We start from the raw sequence: 15,774 nt of genomic DNA, 5'->3' as shown, positions 1-15,774 counted from the left end.
GATTGACATCCCGCTGCGAGTATGTAAGTTAACCCCCCACTGGCCAGAGCGTACTGTACATGCTACCCACTCCAGTTTGTTTAGGGGGCTCCCGGCGTCTGTACATCCCGTTTAGCCAATCAGTGCGCTGCCCTGTTGCAGCCACTGATTGGCTGAGCGGGATGTGCAGACGTCGGGAGCCCCGAAGCGGGATGCCGGGAGCGGGATGTCTATTGCAAATTTGTAGCATGAAATGCACTGCGGATCCGTTATGTCTGAAGGCACCCTAAACCACCATACCGCCAATGAGATATGTAAGGCCATTTAAAGTGTACCCATCGTAATCATTTCCAAAATCTAAATCAACAGTAGATGTGATATAAAGCAAGGTTGCAATATACATTCATTATTTTTTTATTGCTATCATGTTGTAAAACAAATCTAAACTTACAAGAAATCCAGGTCCAGTCTCCTGAAGGCAGATTTTCTGTCTTGTGCCAGTTGTAAAAACAGACTAAACACCGGAATTCCGACCAGAACAGAGAGTCACGGCTCAATGTGTCCATCAGTCACATGACTGCTTTCTCTCTGTGAGATGGCCTGGACTTCCTGTTTTCTGACTGTTTTTTGAGAACAGGAAGTGCTGTGTTCTCCATGATAACTAAAAAAAAAAAAATTATGAACGTAAATTGCAAACTTGCTTTATATCACATCTACTGTTGATTTCGATTTTAAAAGTTATAACGACAGGTACACTGTAAACTGTCAATTTTGACAGCAGCATCTTAAATAGCCAGCATGCAGAAATCACTGTGGCGATAGCAGTGGTCTCAGGGGGTATCACAATTAAAATTTCACTTTTAATTATAGGCCGGTTAATAGCATAAAAACGCCATGGGGAGAAGCAAAAGGTGTCAGACAAAATTTATTTTTGTTAATGTGAATAATTGGTAAAGTTTTTTAATATATGTAACTCTACATTGTCAGCTTTTTGAAAAATACATATACGTTTGTAATTATATAAAGATATGTAGTTAAATAAAGATTATTTAAAAAGAAAAACTATTTAAAATGCAGTTTCACCTGTTAATATATAAAATGCATGAGACACTCAGAAACAGTCAGAGATATGATGTATAGCAATGGGGTACTACTACAGCTATGAATTCAGCAAAAGGTATAGCAATACACTATCATGATACACGTAAAAGACACACTCCAAGCACAAACACCTAGGGCCCAATTACAGTATATGCACTGCCATTCTCTGCAGTCACAGCACGGCACAGCATATAGTCCAATTCACAGCATGCGATAAGATAAAAGACGCCGCACTCACCACTAAAAAGTTGTAAAAGACCTTTATTCCATTTTTGGGTCATGGAGTAGAGGTTTCACAGACGGATGACAGACCGTTTCACGCACTACAGTGCGCTTCATCTAGGCCCTGAAGAAGCACACTATAGTCTGTGAAACGGTCCATTGCCCTTCTGTGAAACTTCTACTCCACGACCCGAAAATAGAATAAAGGTCTTTTACAACTTTTCAGTGGTGAGTGCCGCATCTTTTATCTTATCGCATACTATCACGATAAACACTCTGATACCAAGCCTGTTTATATAGCTATATATAGACAGAACTAAATATAACACTGTCAGGCCATGTTCACACAACGTATGTTTTGTGTAAATCACGGCTGTTTTTGCAATTTGCAACAACGGCTGTGATTTATACAAACCATACATTGTCTATGAATAAATGGAATCCCAGCCGGAGCATATACACATAGTATATGCTCTGGCTGGGATTCCATCCGGCCGCAGGAGAAACTTAGGGCCCTATTACACCAACAGATTATCTTTTTCAAGCCAAAGCCAGGAATGGATTTGAAAAGAGGAGAAATCTTAGTCTTTCGTGTAATACCTGTTCTCTATGTATGGTCCATTCCTGGCTTTGGCTCGAAAAAATCTGTCAGATAATCTGTTGGTGTAATAAGGCCCTTACATGTCAGTTTTCTGCGGCCGCCATTCATGGAATAGCAGCAGAGAACCTGTCAGATCACACAATGGAGCATGCAGCCCCGGCACATGGCACATGGGTGGCCAGCATCTGAATTCAGCAGCAATTAAGATCAGTACCGGCAGGGATGATCTTCAGTAATACCGGCTGTTCTGTGATCCGGTCACAGAACGGCCAGTTTTATACGTCATGTTAACATGGCCTCACAATTCAAATATTGCCCCGGTAGATACTCTAATGCAGAGGCTGCTATGTGAAGGGTGCAGGATATAACAGGTACAATAGGCATTATATTGTGGTAGCACAAATATCTCACATAGCATTTACATTTAACCCCTTCAGGACCAGGCTAATTTTCGTTTTTGCTTTTTCATTATTTCCTCCTTGTGCTTAAAAGGCCATCGCACTTGCATTTTTACACCTACAGACCCACATGAGCCCTTATTTTTTGCGTCACTAATTTTACTTTGCAAAGACAGGCTGAACTTTTGCATAAAATATGCTGCGAAACCAGAAAAAAAAATTATATGCGCAGTGAAATTGAAAAAAAACACAATTCTTTTTCTTTGGGGGGGGGGGGGGGGGGGGTTCGTTTTTACGCTGTGTGTCCTATGGAAAAACTGACATGTTATATATGTTCCTCAAGTCATTACGATTAATCTGATATATAACATGTATAACTTTTATATTATTTGATGGCCTGTAAAAAATTCAAACCATTGTTACTGAATATATGTTCCTTAAAATCGCTCTATTCCCATGTTTATAACGCTTTTATCCTTTGGTCTATGGGGCTGTGTCAGGTGTCATTTTTTGCGACATGATGTGTTCTTTCTATCAGTACCTTGATTGCGCATATACGACTTTTTATTACAATTTTTCTGGATTTGATGCAACCAAAAATGCGCAATTTTGCACCTTGGGATTTTTTTGCGCTTACGCCGTTTACTGTGCGAGGTCAGGAATGTCATTAATTAATAGTTCGGGCGACTACGCACGCGGTGATAGCAAACATGTTTATTTATTTATTTATTTTTATTTATAACATGGGAAAAGGGGGGTGATTCTGACTTTTATTAGGGGAGGGGGCTTTTTATTAATAACATCACTTTTTTTAAAACTTTTACACTTATACTAGAAGCCCCCCTCAGCTGGGATCAGCGCCACCTTGGTGGAGACCCCGGCCGGCACCACACACGGAGATCGCTCCTCTGAGACAACGTCCCGGGGGAGAGATCTCCGCCACTAGACACCAGGGAAGCGCTGGATCCGGTAATCAGATTCAGCTGTCCTCTTTGACAGCTGCATCTGATTACCTTATTAGCGGGCACGGCGATCAGACCGTGCCCACTAATAGCCGTGGCCCCGAGCTACATGAGGCACCTGGGACAGCGGCGGTTCAGAGCGGGGTGAACCGTGGCTGATACTAACAGGAAAACATGCCGGGTATAGGACTATTTATTTGTGGTTGATTTTTTTTGCTTCAATTGAATAATTATATATGTCTCCTATCAAGGGTTGATACATGTTGAGGATTAAATGTATTTGCTTTCTCAGCCTTAACCCATACACTCATTATTATTATCAGTGGCTACAGGTGTTTTTGTGGCATTTTTATGATTTTAACCAGACTATAATTAAAAGTAACATTTTAATTGTGATACGCCTCTGTGATTATATATTTAGAATTTTCTTATTCTGGGCCTGTGTTGGATTACACTAATTCCAACAATTCTGTAATATAGAACTTCTGGGTTGATTTGCCTCCGCTCAGAAATGTAATCAGGAACATTCCTAATCAACTATATGGGAAAAACTGTACGGGGTATGTTTTTTTCTTTCAAATCAACTGGTGTCAGAAAGTTTTATAAATTTGCAATTTATTTTTGTTTACAAATCTCAAGTTCAGCTGCCTTATGTTCAGCAGGAAGTGGTTTATTGGTTCCAGTCTGCCACCAATGCTCTCTGCTGCCACCTCTGTCCATGTCAGGAACTGTACAGAGCAGGAGAGGTTTGCTGTGAGGATTTGGTATGGCTCTGAACAGTTCCTGTCATGAATAGAGGTGGCAGCAGAAAACACTGTGTCAGACTGATAGAATACACCACTTCCTGCAGGACATACAGCAGCTGATAAGTACTGAAAGACTTTAGATTTGTAAATAGAAGCAAATTACAAATCTATATAACTTTCTGAAACCAGTAGATCTGACAGAAAAGCGTGCAACCTAAATTAAAGTTTGATTACTTCTCTGTTTTAATTGCCTTGGTCTGTAAATATCTTAACCCTTTCACAACCATGGGTCATAGATTCCTCAATGCCCAGGTTAGAAGAAAAAACAAAAAGAGACAGCGTTCATTCAACAGAAGAAACAATAATAATATATAATTCACCCGGTGTATGTGGATGAATAATTACACCCACAACACCCTAGAGCCACATTCACTTATCATTGTAGAATAGAGTTCATGTTGATCCTTCATCCAAATGGATATCTCAAGTTTAGGAGAGGTCGCCAGAAATTACTCGGATCCACCAGCGGTGACCGATGTATGACCATGCAACAGAGACAAAAAAAAGGTATCCGGCGCTCAAAGGATCAACCATATAGGAGGTAGTGCATAAGGTTAGTAAGAAGTATATAACTTACTTCGGTTGGGGGACAAGTTTCAGTTTAGAAAGCATATCCTCCTCCAGGTTCGCCAAATCAAGATCGATGCTTGTTAGTATAACAGTTCCACGATTTATTCCATGTATTAAAACATAACAGTTCGGAAATTCAGGGCGACGCGTTTCGGTGCACATATAACACCTTTCTCAAGCCTAGATGTACCAAATACATACAGCAATATATATGCTATGAATAAGAGTAATCATAACTTACATGTGTGTGCTGGCGTGTCTGTTCAATGCCGCTGTGACCGGACATGACGTGTCCGACATTACCCGGAAGTGATGTAATTGCGTTTCACTGTTGGAACGCATAGCGATCCAGATGGTCCGTGGGAGGCATTGCGTTCATGGAACGCAAAATGAAGAGTAAGGAGGCCGACTTGGGAGATGTTTTTATTCCAAGTACGAGTTCCTTAGTAGTACATTGCTGCAGTCATTAGACTTACGCAATGTCTCGCAAGTTGTGTTGTGCGTTCCACGGACCATCTGGATCGCTATGCGTTCCAACAGTGAAACACAATTACATCACTTCCGGGTAATGTCGGACACGTCATGTCCGTGCTGACCGCAGTATCTAAAGGTCTAACTCTTAGCATCGGAGCGCGGCTCCGGTGCTGAGAGATGCGGTGAGTCCCCGGCTATCACTGATAGCGGGGACCCGCCACGGATGACACAGGCGCAGCTTCTACACCTGTGTCATTCTGCAGCGTAAATTACCTTAGCTGCAGCATCAGGCATAGGCTGCGACGTTATTTACTGTGCAGCGCGGGAGGGGGTTAACCATGCAAGCAATGTTGGCGGAATGGGCCTAACTAACGGTAACAGGTTTGGCACCCAATGCCTGGTACCTGAGAGGACCCATCATAGTATTGTGAATAGCACATGGTATATGTGAGTTCCTGTTACAGATTTTGCATTGGGCCCCAGTGGCATCAACCTATGCCTCTAGAATAATGGCTGGATAACCCATGCAATGTCTACAATATATGATATAAGACATGGGTAAATAAGATGTTGTGGTGTAAGGCCCCCTTCACATTCATCCGGTGGTCTGGCTTAGTTTCTTTTCATCGCAGTAGCAAAGCATCAGTGACGTTTGAACTGATCCTATTCACAGTTCAAATTATCTAGCGCTTGAATCTGGATACTTGATTGTCGGACAAGAAGGACAGAAGAACGCATCTTGCTGTGTTTTCCTGTCCATCATCTCCAACAACTGGCGGTCAATGCAAAAACAGGATAGGGCCCCTGGTGACAACTGATGCATTTTTGTGGCATCAATTGTCATCAGTTTCTGGTAAAAGAAGGTTGCCGGACATACCTGATATATGTGAGCCTTATAAATTAGTTCTAGTTGGTATATTCCCTGACAGTAAACCAGCACCATCTACTACATACAGCCCACACAGGGCTCATACAGGGCTCAGCTAGTTTCAGAAAATTATATAGATTTGTAATTTACTTCTATTTATAAATCTTAAGTCTTCTCATACTTATCAGCTGCTGTATGTCCTGCAGGAAATGTTGTTCACTTTTCAGTCTGACACAGTGCTCTCTGCTGCCACCTCTGTCCAAGACAGGAACTGTCCAGAGCAGCAGAAAAATACCCATTAAAAAAACCCTCTCCTGCTCTGGACAGTTCCTATCTGGAACAGTGATGTCAGCAGAGAGCACTGTGTCAGACTAAAAAGAATACATTTCCTGCAGGACATACAGCAGTTGATATATATGGGAAAACTTTAAAAATTTTTTTTAAAAAAAAGGAAAATTACAAATCTATATAGCTTTCTGAAACCAGTTGACTTGGGAAAAAAAAAAAAGATTTTTGCTGGATAACCCCTTTAATACCTACCTATTCTCCTCCAGTGTCCCGCAGTCTCTCGACTGTGTTCCCCGCTCACCACTGATGCTTCTGGCTCCGTCTCTTCAGTGACAGGCCGCTCAGCTAAACACGGGATAGCGCTGCGCCCAGTGATTGGCTGACCGGCCTGTCACTGAATAGACCAGGGAGCAGGGAACACAAGCAAAGGCTGCAGGACACTGGGGGAGCATAGGTAAGTATAAATTATTTTATTTATTTATTCTTTTTACACTGCCATCAGCTGTTGGCTGCACACTACTACACATAGCGATTCACAATAAGCGGCCAATGATTTTTAAGCAGATTTAAAAGATTGTTTCTTCGGCTGATCGTTGTCTTTATTACACAGAGAGATAATGGGCATAGAAGCTTACATGTTTAGTAAATAGATATTCTTAGTTGTGGGTAATGTAAAGAGCTGTTCCTCCAACAAAGGTCAGGTGCAATGGAGAGATGCCATTGTCTCATCCCATTATTAACAGTTATTATCATCACAATCATTTTTTAGCAGTTCCCCTATAAAACTTAGAATAGCTTCTCCTTGTAAAACGCTGCCCAGTGATACATTTATAAAACCTTTTTATCTTTGTCATGTGAGAGAACCTTTTCCTACTTAATTCATTATTAACAGAGGTTCAGCAATGATAGACTATTGAACCAGTTCTGCTTACCATAAATCAAACAGGGCCCAGTGATCAGGTATTACTCTTATTTAATAGGCAGTGTAGTAAGTGTTGCGGTATGTTTGTAAAGCTTTTATTTCACATGATAAATGGTTGTTTTTTTCTGCAGTTTTAGAAATTTCTTTATAGCCTAGAAATCACAATTTCATTTGCCAATGCTGCCATCTGCTGGCTCATCTCAAAACCTGCAGCTAGCTGCTCGGACAAACTTTTGAGAAGCATGTATACTTATATATCAGGATATGTATGCAGCCACCAAAGAACCAGATGATCCTTCTCTGGGTCCAGACTCTGATACAGTAAAAAAGAAATCAATTACTCGATTCTATCATCTATTTCAATCTAGTCAATTTACAAATATTCTATCAGACTATGATGATATGTTAGCAGGGAACTTGCCTTAATGCTAGGTTAAAGTTAGGTGAAGTGTGATCATGATATAGCCAGGCAGGTAGGGGTTAAATTCAGCACACAAGTTGTAGAAATATAGTAGGAGGGAGTTAAGCTGTTCCTACACATCAGGTAGGTGACCATAAAAATAAAGGGTGTTTTTTTCCAGGAAAGAAAGCTATTGATAGCCTATTCGCAGGATAAGCTATCAATAGTTGATTGGTGGAGTGCCAATACTAGCATCCCCACCAATTAAAGGGGTTATCCAGCGAAATTCTTTTCTTCTGGGATTCCCCATAGAAAATCTCTCCTGCTCTGGACCAGTTGATTTGAAAGAAAAAGATTTTCGCAGGACAAAAAGCGACTCTGTACCCACAATCTGACACCCCCCCCCCCCCCCAAACCGCTTGTACCTTCGGATAGCTGCTTTTAATCCAAGATCTGTCCTGGGGTCCATTCAGCAGGTGATGCACTTATTGTCCTAAAAAACAACTTTTAAACTGTCAGCCCTGTGCCAAACAGCCGTGGCCTAGATCGTGTATGCATTAGGCTGGAACAACCTCTCTGTCCCTCCTCCCCTACCTTCCTCATCATTAGGAATGCTCCAGGCAGATTGTCTCCTGTTCCCCACCTGTGTCAGCACGGCACATGGGCTGGATCGTTAAGGCACCTGTGCAATGTTCAGACAGGAGATAATGTTCTTGGGGCATTCCTTATCATGAAGAGGGTGGGGAGGAGGGACAGAGGGGTGGTGCAAAGTTATGGCACAGATACTGTAAGCCCCGGCCATTTGACACAGGGCTGCAATTTTAAAAGTTGTTTTTTAGGACAATAACTGCATCAACTGCCGAACGGACCCCAGGACAGATCTTGTATTAAAAGCAGCTATCCGAAGGTACAAGTGGTTTGGGGGGGGGACAGATTGTGGGTACAGAGTCGCTTTTAACTGTTTTGCACTCGCAATACACTAAGATCAGTGCCAGAATTAGCTGGCTCCATTCCCTGTGCAACGTTGGCTTTAGGGTACTGCAGCCACAGCTCCTGTTCCCTTTAGTAGGCGCAATTGCTACAGTACCAAGACGCCACTGCTACACAGAGTACAGAGCTAACTGTTTGTTGCTCCATTCTTGGTGTTCTTTGGGCAGTTACTGGCTGACAGGCAGAGGATCTGGTGTCAGCACTCCGCCAACAACTACTGTATCCTGTAGATCGGCTATCAATAGTTTTTACTCTACCCTGTTCTTAGCTGACTTCTCCATACATATGCACTCTCAGCTTAAATGGGCACTGTCATGACCAATAAATAATGTTAAATCAGCAGGGGAGGTGATATACTACATTTTTTAAATCTTTATTTTTTTATTTTTTTCTGTTTTCTATAAGAAATACAAGGCTATAAAATCAGCCAATAGGTGTCTCACTTACTTAGAAACTTCTTTCAAGGCTCCAACACTAAGGCCATTTAGTCTTTAGTAACAACAACAAAAAAGACTAAATGCAGGAAGTGATGTCAGTTTTCCCTCTGCTCTGCCCAGACCGGCCCAGTGAGGATGAATGCTGATTGGCTGGCAGCTGTACATGCCCTTATGCACTGCTGCAGAATACGAACTGATCTGAGGGCCCGCCCACCAGCTCAGAGTGAAATGCAGAAGCATGAGCAGCACAGTGGGGCACTAAACGGGCTGCTGGAGCTGCAAAATTAAAATCTGACAACACACATAGGGCAGGCATAAACTATATACTTGATATATATATATATATATATATATATATATATATATATATATATATATATTATATATATATATATATAATGACAGGTACAATTTACTACTTCCAGACTTCCTCCAGAGCTGTAAAGGGAGGCTTAAGAGGTGCCTATTCTCATCAGTTGATAGTCAAGTCTCGCTAACATAAATTTAGGCAACAATACTTCAATACTCTAATGTGTTTGCCAACTTTCGTTAAAGTTTATAGTAAAGTAGTTCAGTCTACAGTATTAGTAAGTGTACTCACTGCATATACTAACAGCAGCTCCCTGTGTGCCTCATACAGCTAAAATCAGACTCCCCTCCTTCAAGCTATGCTGCCCTGCTCTGTGGTGAGTCTGTCCATAAGATGGCCGGAGGAGCATTTGACCATGCCTCGCCCCCAGTGTCCTCCATAGGCATATATAGGCTCAGTGATGGACACTGGGGGTGGGGCATGGTCACATGCTCCTCTATGTCAGCCATCTTATAAACAGACTTACCACAGAGCAGGGCAGCACAGCCTGGAGGAGGGGAGTCTGATATTAGCTCTATGAGGTACACAGGAGCTGCAATCAGTGTATACAGTGAGTACACTTACTAATACTGTACACTGAATTATTTTACTATAAAGTGGCCAACCCCTCTAAGCTATGCTACGGTGGGTATGAAACAGGGGGGAGAATTGACAATTAAATGTTATACTCAGCTAAGTCTTCCTAGAGAGTGAAACACTGTGCGCTGCTTCTGCATTTACACAGGGAGAACTTCCATCTGTTCTGGTGTTCGGGGAATGTTCCAGCAGTCAGACCACCACCGATCAGCTGGTTATCACCTATCTTTTGGATAACCCCTTTGACCACCTAACATTCGCATTATCTATACATGCTGTAGATACCACGCTGTGTTCAACTATACTAAAAGAATAAATCAAGAGAAATAAATAACTGAACACAGTATAAACTCTGCAGCATATACACTACAATTTATTAGTAAATTTGTATTTTATGCTTTTGCCTATAGTGACATGATGAATATAGCTTTAAAGGGGTAGTGCGGCGGTAAAAAATTATTCACAGAATAACACACATTACAAAGTTATACAACTTTGTAATGTATGTTATGTCTGTGAATGGCCCCCTTCCCCGTGTCCCACCACCCCCACCCGTGTACCCGGAAGTGTGGTGCGCTATACATACCTGATCCGCACAGTTATGCTCAGCCAATCGCGGCTGAGCAGCTGATGACGCGGCAGAGGGCGGACGGCATTTGGGAAGATCGGAGGTGTTCGGGCCGGCCGGCCGAAGATGACGTTTGGCACAAGATGGCGGACGCGTGTCGGCACGGATCAGGTATGCATAATGCACTACACTTCCGGGTACACGGGTGGGGGTGGTGGGACACAGGGAAGGGGGCCATTCACAGACATAACATACATTACAAAGTTGTATAACTTTGTAATGTGTGTTATTCTGTGAATAATTTTTTACCGCCGCACTACCCCTTTAAGGATGGGTCATTTTTTTTTCCAGCAGATGGAAATAATGGAAGTGTTGTTAATGTGTTCCTTTGAATAAGGTCATATATTTTGCTAAGAGTGCAATATGTAAAGATATGTAACATAACTTATGAATCAGGACATACGGGAAGACAGCAGGACCTGTCATTGCCATTGCCACTGGGGCACACGAGAATAAAGGGCTGACACAGAACTGTCACTTATACAACAGGGACCCAGGAAATGCCCTTCAACAAGGCGCTGGGATACTCTGATAGAAAGAACATTTTTCCTTCTATTTATCTCTGTCAGCGTTATACTATATGATATTGTATCAGAACTGCCGATAAACAATCTCCCATTGGAGTGTTTAAAAAGTTAGATGGACTTGACGAAAAGTTGTGTTCTCAATCACTTGTAGTGGCAGAGACTTTTATTACTGGCCACTCAAGCAACACTGTTTGGAAAAGTCACATTTTTATGGCACACAAGTTTTATGCTACGTGTCTGCATTCCCTGTAGGGTTAGGGTCATTATTCACAGTTTTATATGTCTATGTGGTATAAGATCTGAGAGAACAAATAATATCAGGGCTAGTGTCACTGGATAATAGGGCCCTCTGGGATTGGGGGGATCATGGCAACCTGGCATGGGGTAAAAGCATATGAATCAAATAGGGGACCATTATTACAGTAGAGGGATGACTCATACATATTCAAATGGAAGGGTCAGAGATAAAGGGCCTCTTTGGAAAAACAGCCTTTAAAGGAGTAATCTTTGGCTGGTAATCTGGTTTCAGAAAGTTATATAAAGTTGTAATTTACTTCTATTTAAAAAAAAATATCATGTCTTCCCCATACTTATCAGCTGCTGTATGTCCTGCAGGAAGTAGTATATTCTTTCCAGTCTGACACAGTGCTCTCTGCTGCCACCTCTGTCTGGGAGAGGAACCGTCCAGAGCAGCAGCAAATCCCCATAGAAAACCTCTCCTTCTCTGGACAGTTCTTGTCTCGAACAGAGGTGGCAGCTGTGTCAGAGTGAAAAAAGAAACATTTCCTGCACGACATACAGCAGCTAATAAGTAATGGAGGACTTGAGATTTTTAAGCAGAAGTAAATTACAAATCTATATAACTTTCTGAAACCTGTTGATTTAAAAGAAAGATTTTCGCTGGATAAACCCTTTAAGCCCTTGCTCTACAGCACCTGATTCGGAGGATCCACCATGAAGCAAGCACATTTCTGGCTGCAGATCTCAAATGCAGAATTATTGACAACTACTATAAGAAATGGCAGCTAAATTCCTGCTGTCTTGCAATACATCAAAAGAACATAGAAGAAATACACATTGGTACGGTGGCTAGGATGCCACTAGTACAGAAGAAAGAAAAGGCAGTTACTATTCCTTCACTATAGATTGCACTTAATGACAATGCCAAATATGATTGCAAAATGATCGCTTATTTACAATAACAAAAGCAGTAAGTAAAAGCAGTAAAAAAAGGACTCAAAGGTCCCATGGACCCAACAGTATTTACAAATGCATTAAGAGAAGAAATAAAAACCAATGGCCTGATCCAGCTTCCACAGCTCCAACTCACTGGACAAATGACCACTAAGCCTGTACTACCTTAAAGCGGCACTGCATCAGCCCAAGGAACCTGCTGATATGCTGCAGAAGATCTTTACCCGAAGACAGTACAGCTGGTACTGAATCTTCTCTTCTCCCCCGCATTCTTACTATACCCCCTAATAGCCCTATGCTAATGAGGGGCTTAGGAGCATTTGGGGCATCCCCCTAAGCCGGTAGCACCAGTTCGGCCCGCTCCCTCGCCACTCACTATGCATATATGCATATGGATAGTGGGCGGCCCAGAAGGGGACGCGTTAGGCAACACGGAAGGGAGTGTGCTGGGCTGGCCAAAGGGGTTGCTTCGGGCTGCCCACTATGCTCTGTCCTATCACCTCTTCCCTGTCTAATCTTCTGTTAAACTCTTTCCACGCAACCACAGCGCACTTTACATGCTGGATAGGAAGTTAGTCTTAGTTGAGCTTCTGAGGAGAAAGGACGCAGCTCAGATAGCTCTCCACAGTGGTTGTAGCTGGGCCCTGGCCCTATGCCAGGTCTCCTCTACAGAAAAGTCGTAGTCTTAGTCAGTACCCCGCATGGGTAGGACACAGGACAGTGCCCTCTTACAAACTTCTTTCTTGAAGCACCTACACGTTGCATGATGCAGTACTAAATCCTTCAGGAGAGGACTAGCCAACAGATCATCTCAACCCACACCAAGGACTAGTACTACAGTGCAGGACAGCATCCACTAAAGAGCCAAAAAGCTAGGAACTGATCCGGGTGAAGCAAAGTTACTGGAAAGTCTATGAACTTCATCTCGCAGCGTGAGTGTCGCAGGAAACCTTCAGCACTCTGCTCAACCAAGGTAACAAGGTCTGGGGCCTGTGTCACCCATTAGTACGGTTCAGCCAAAGCTAGTGGGCATAAGGTGGTGTGAAGACTATAGGAAAGTCAATACATGGGCTCAGGTTGTCTTCTTCTTCTTCTTGTTCTACAAGCATTCTTCTATACACTCCAACATCCCGGCAGAGCACATTACTACTTGGATTGAGACTAGGGATGGTCTGAACCTGCCGAGGTTCGGGTTCGTACGAACCCGAACCTCGGCAGGTTCGGACCATCCCTAGTTGAGACTCTCACCGCACCCTCCTCTCCACTATGCTTTACAATTTTATCAACTCTACTACATCCTACTCTGCACTTATCAAGCAGATCTGGTGGTTATGTGTCTCAGTATTTATTGGAACTTTTTCAAGTGTATACCTAAGCACCTTTGTATTACCTGTTGCACATTTGCCAATAGTAAACCAAGTCAACGTTAGCAATGGAGTCTGTGATTTTTCACTACCACCTGCACAGCACTTACACCGCAACCTTGGGACATTTCCCCTTTCTGTGGGTGGCGGGTCCTACTAGCAAGTGATTGGCCATCCCACCACTATAACACCATCCAGGGGCTCATCACCGGTCTGAAGTACTGGGGACTGGCCCGCCTGCCCCCCAGTGTGACGATCTCCACTCCCCTCTGTGACGCAACTCCACTAGAATCAATAGAGCCACATCACAGAAGTGAGGGGTTTCGTCACACTGGGGGCCAGCGGGCCAGTGCGCCAGTGCCCAGTGCTTCAGGCCGGGGCCCGAAAATAGATCGTTACCCCCGCGCCAGCGCCAGTCTATTGATGTAAAAATCTTAAAGCAGATAGAAACAGCAGCAGTTGCAGTGACCATTTCCTCGGAAGGTTGGTGGGAATCTAGTTCCATTGGGGCCCTAATACACCAGCAGATTATCTGACAGATTTTTTAAGCCAAAGCCAGGAACAGATTATAAACAGAGAACAGGTCAAAAGGCAAGACTGAGATTTCTCCTCTTTTCAAATCTTTGGCTTAAAGGACAACTCCCACATTTTTTTTCTTCTTAACTAACACGCATTACAAAGTTATATATAATATATAAAACTTTGTAATGTGTGTTAGTCACCTGCCTGAAGCCGTTCCGCCTCTTAGATGGATGTCCTGAGGCCTAAACGTAATCTGGTATTTTGGTCTGTGGAAGTGTGAGCCAAATAGGATGGTTGGAAGAGTAAGGGCCCTATTACAGATCTGACAGATTTCAGCAGCCAAAACCAGGAACAGACTATAAACAGGGAACAGGTCATAAAGAAATGATTGAGATGTCTCCTCTTTTCAAATCCATTCCTGGCTTTGGCTGCAGAAATCTGTTAGATGAATCTGTTGGTGTAATAGGGCCCTTAGGGTCCTATTCCACAGGCCAATGGGTGCCCGATCAATAGAGTAAATGAGCGCCGATCTGCTAGATCGGTGCTTGTTTACAGGGCCTATTCCACGGCCCGATAATCATTTAGCAAGGGCTGCAGGGACATCATTACTGATGTCCTTGCAGACCTTGTTCAAACACCATAGATTATGTAAGCATGTTGCAGGACTTCTCCTTCGCTCCTTCTTCCTCCCGGTCCCGCGCGCAGCAGCAGCTTCGGTGCGGCCTGTCTGAGCTGACAGACTGCTCAGCCAATCACTGGCCTCGGCGGTCCTGGCCAGTGATTGGCTGAGCGGTCTGTCAGCTAAGACAGGGCGCACCGAAGCTGCTGCTGTGCACGGGACCAGGAGGAAGAAGGAGCGCAGGAGAAGTCCTGCCACATGCTTAGGTAATGTATGGTGCTGGTGAAATCGTCAGTCGCCGACCATGCAACGCTATTCCACGCAGCAATGCACGGTCGGTGCCCGATGATTTTAGGTTTGAACCTAAATAAGCAATCAGCCGATGACACGATCATCTGCTGATTGTTGTCTCTATTCCAAGGAGTGATAAACAAACTGTTTGTTTTTTAAAATCCTAGATACCACTTTTAATGTTCACAAATAGGGATGGTCCGAACCCGCCGAGGTTCGAGTTCGGCTGAACCCGAACGCTCGGTCTCAGATTCCCGCTGTCTGCCCACTCCGTGCAGCGGGCGGATACAGGGGGAGGACCACCTGGAAAACTGGAATACAGCCTATGGCTATGGCTGTATCCCAGTTTCCAGGCGTTCCTCCCGCTGGATCCGCCCGCTGCACGGAGCGGGCAGACAGCAGTAATCATTACGGAGGGTTCGGGTTCGTACAAACCCCGTCCGAACCAGGTTCGGATCATCCCTATTCACAAACCCCACAGAGAATGTTGTGCTTCATTCATTTCACCTAGTTTCTCATGAACAGTGGGAGTTCCAGCAATCAGACCCCCACAGGTGGTCTAGATAAAACTATAAGCTGTCCCCCTCACAGATAAGGCATCAGACTTATCTCCTTAAGACAAAAATTCTGTAATGCTGCCTTTACACATAAGGATTATCGCGCAA

Source organism: Dendropsophus ebraccatus, chromosome 3, assembly GCF_027789765.1.
Source record: "Dendropsophus ebraccatus isolate aDenEbr1 chromosome 3, aDenEbr1.pat, whole genome shotgun sequence".
In the NCBI taxonomy this organism is placed as follows: Eukaryota; Metazoa; Chordata; class Amphibia; order Anura; family Hylidae; genus Dendropsophus; species Dendropsophus ebraccatus.
Note: the sequence above shows the minus strand (reverse complement) of the source record.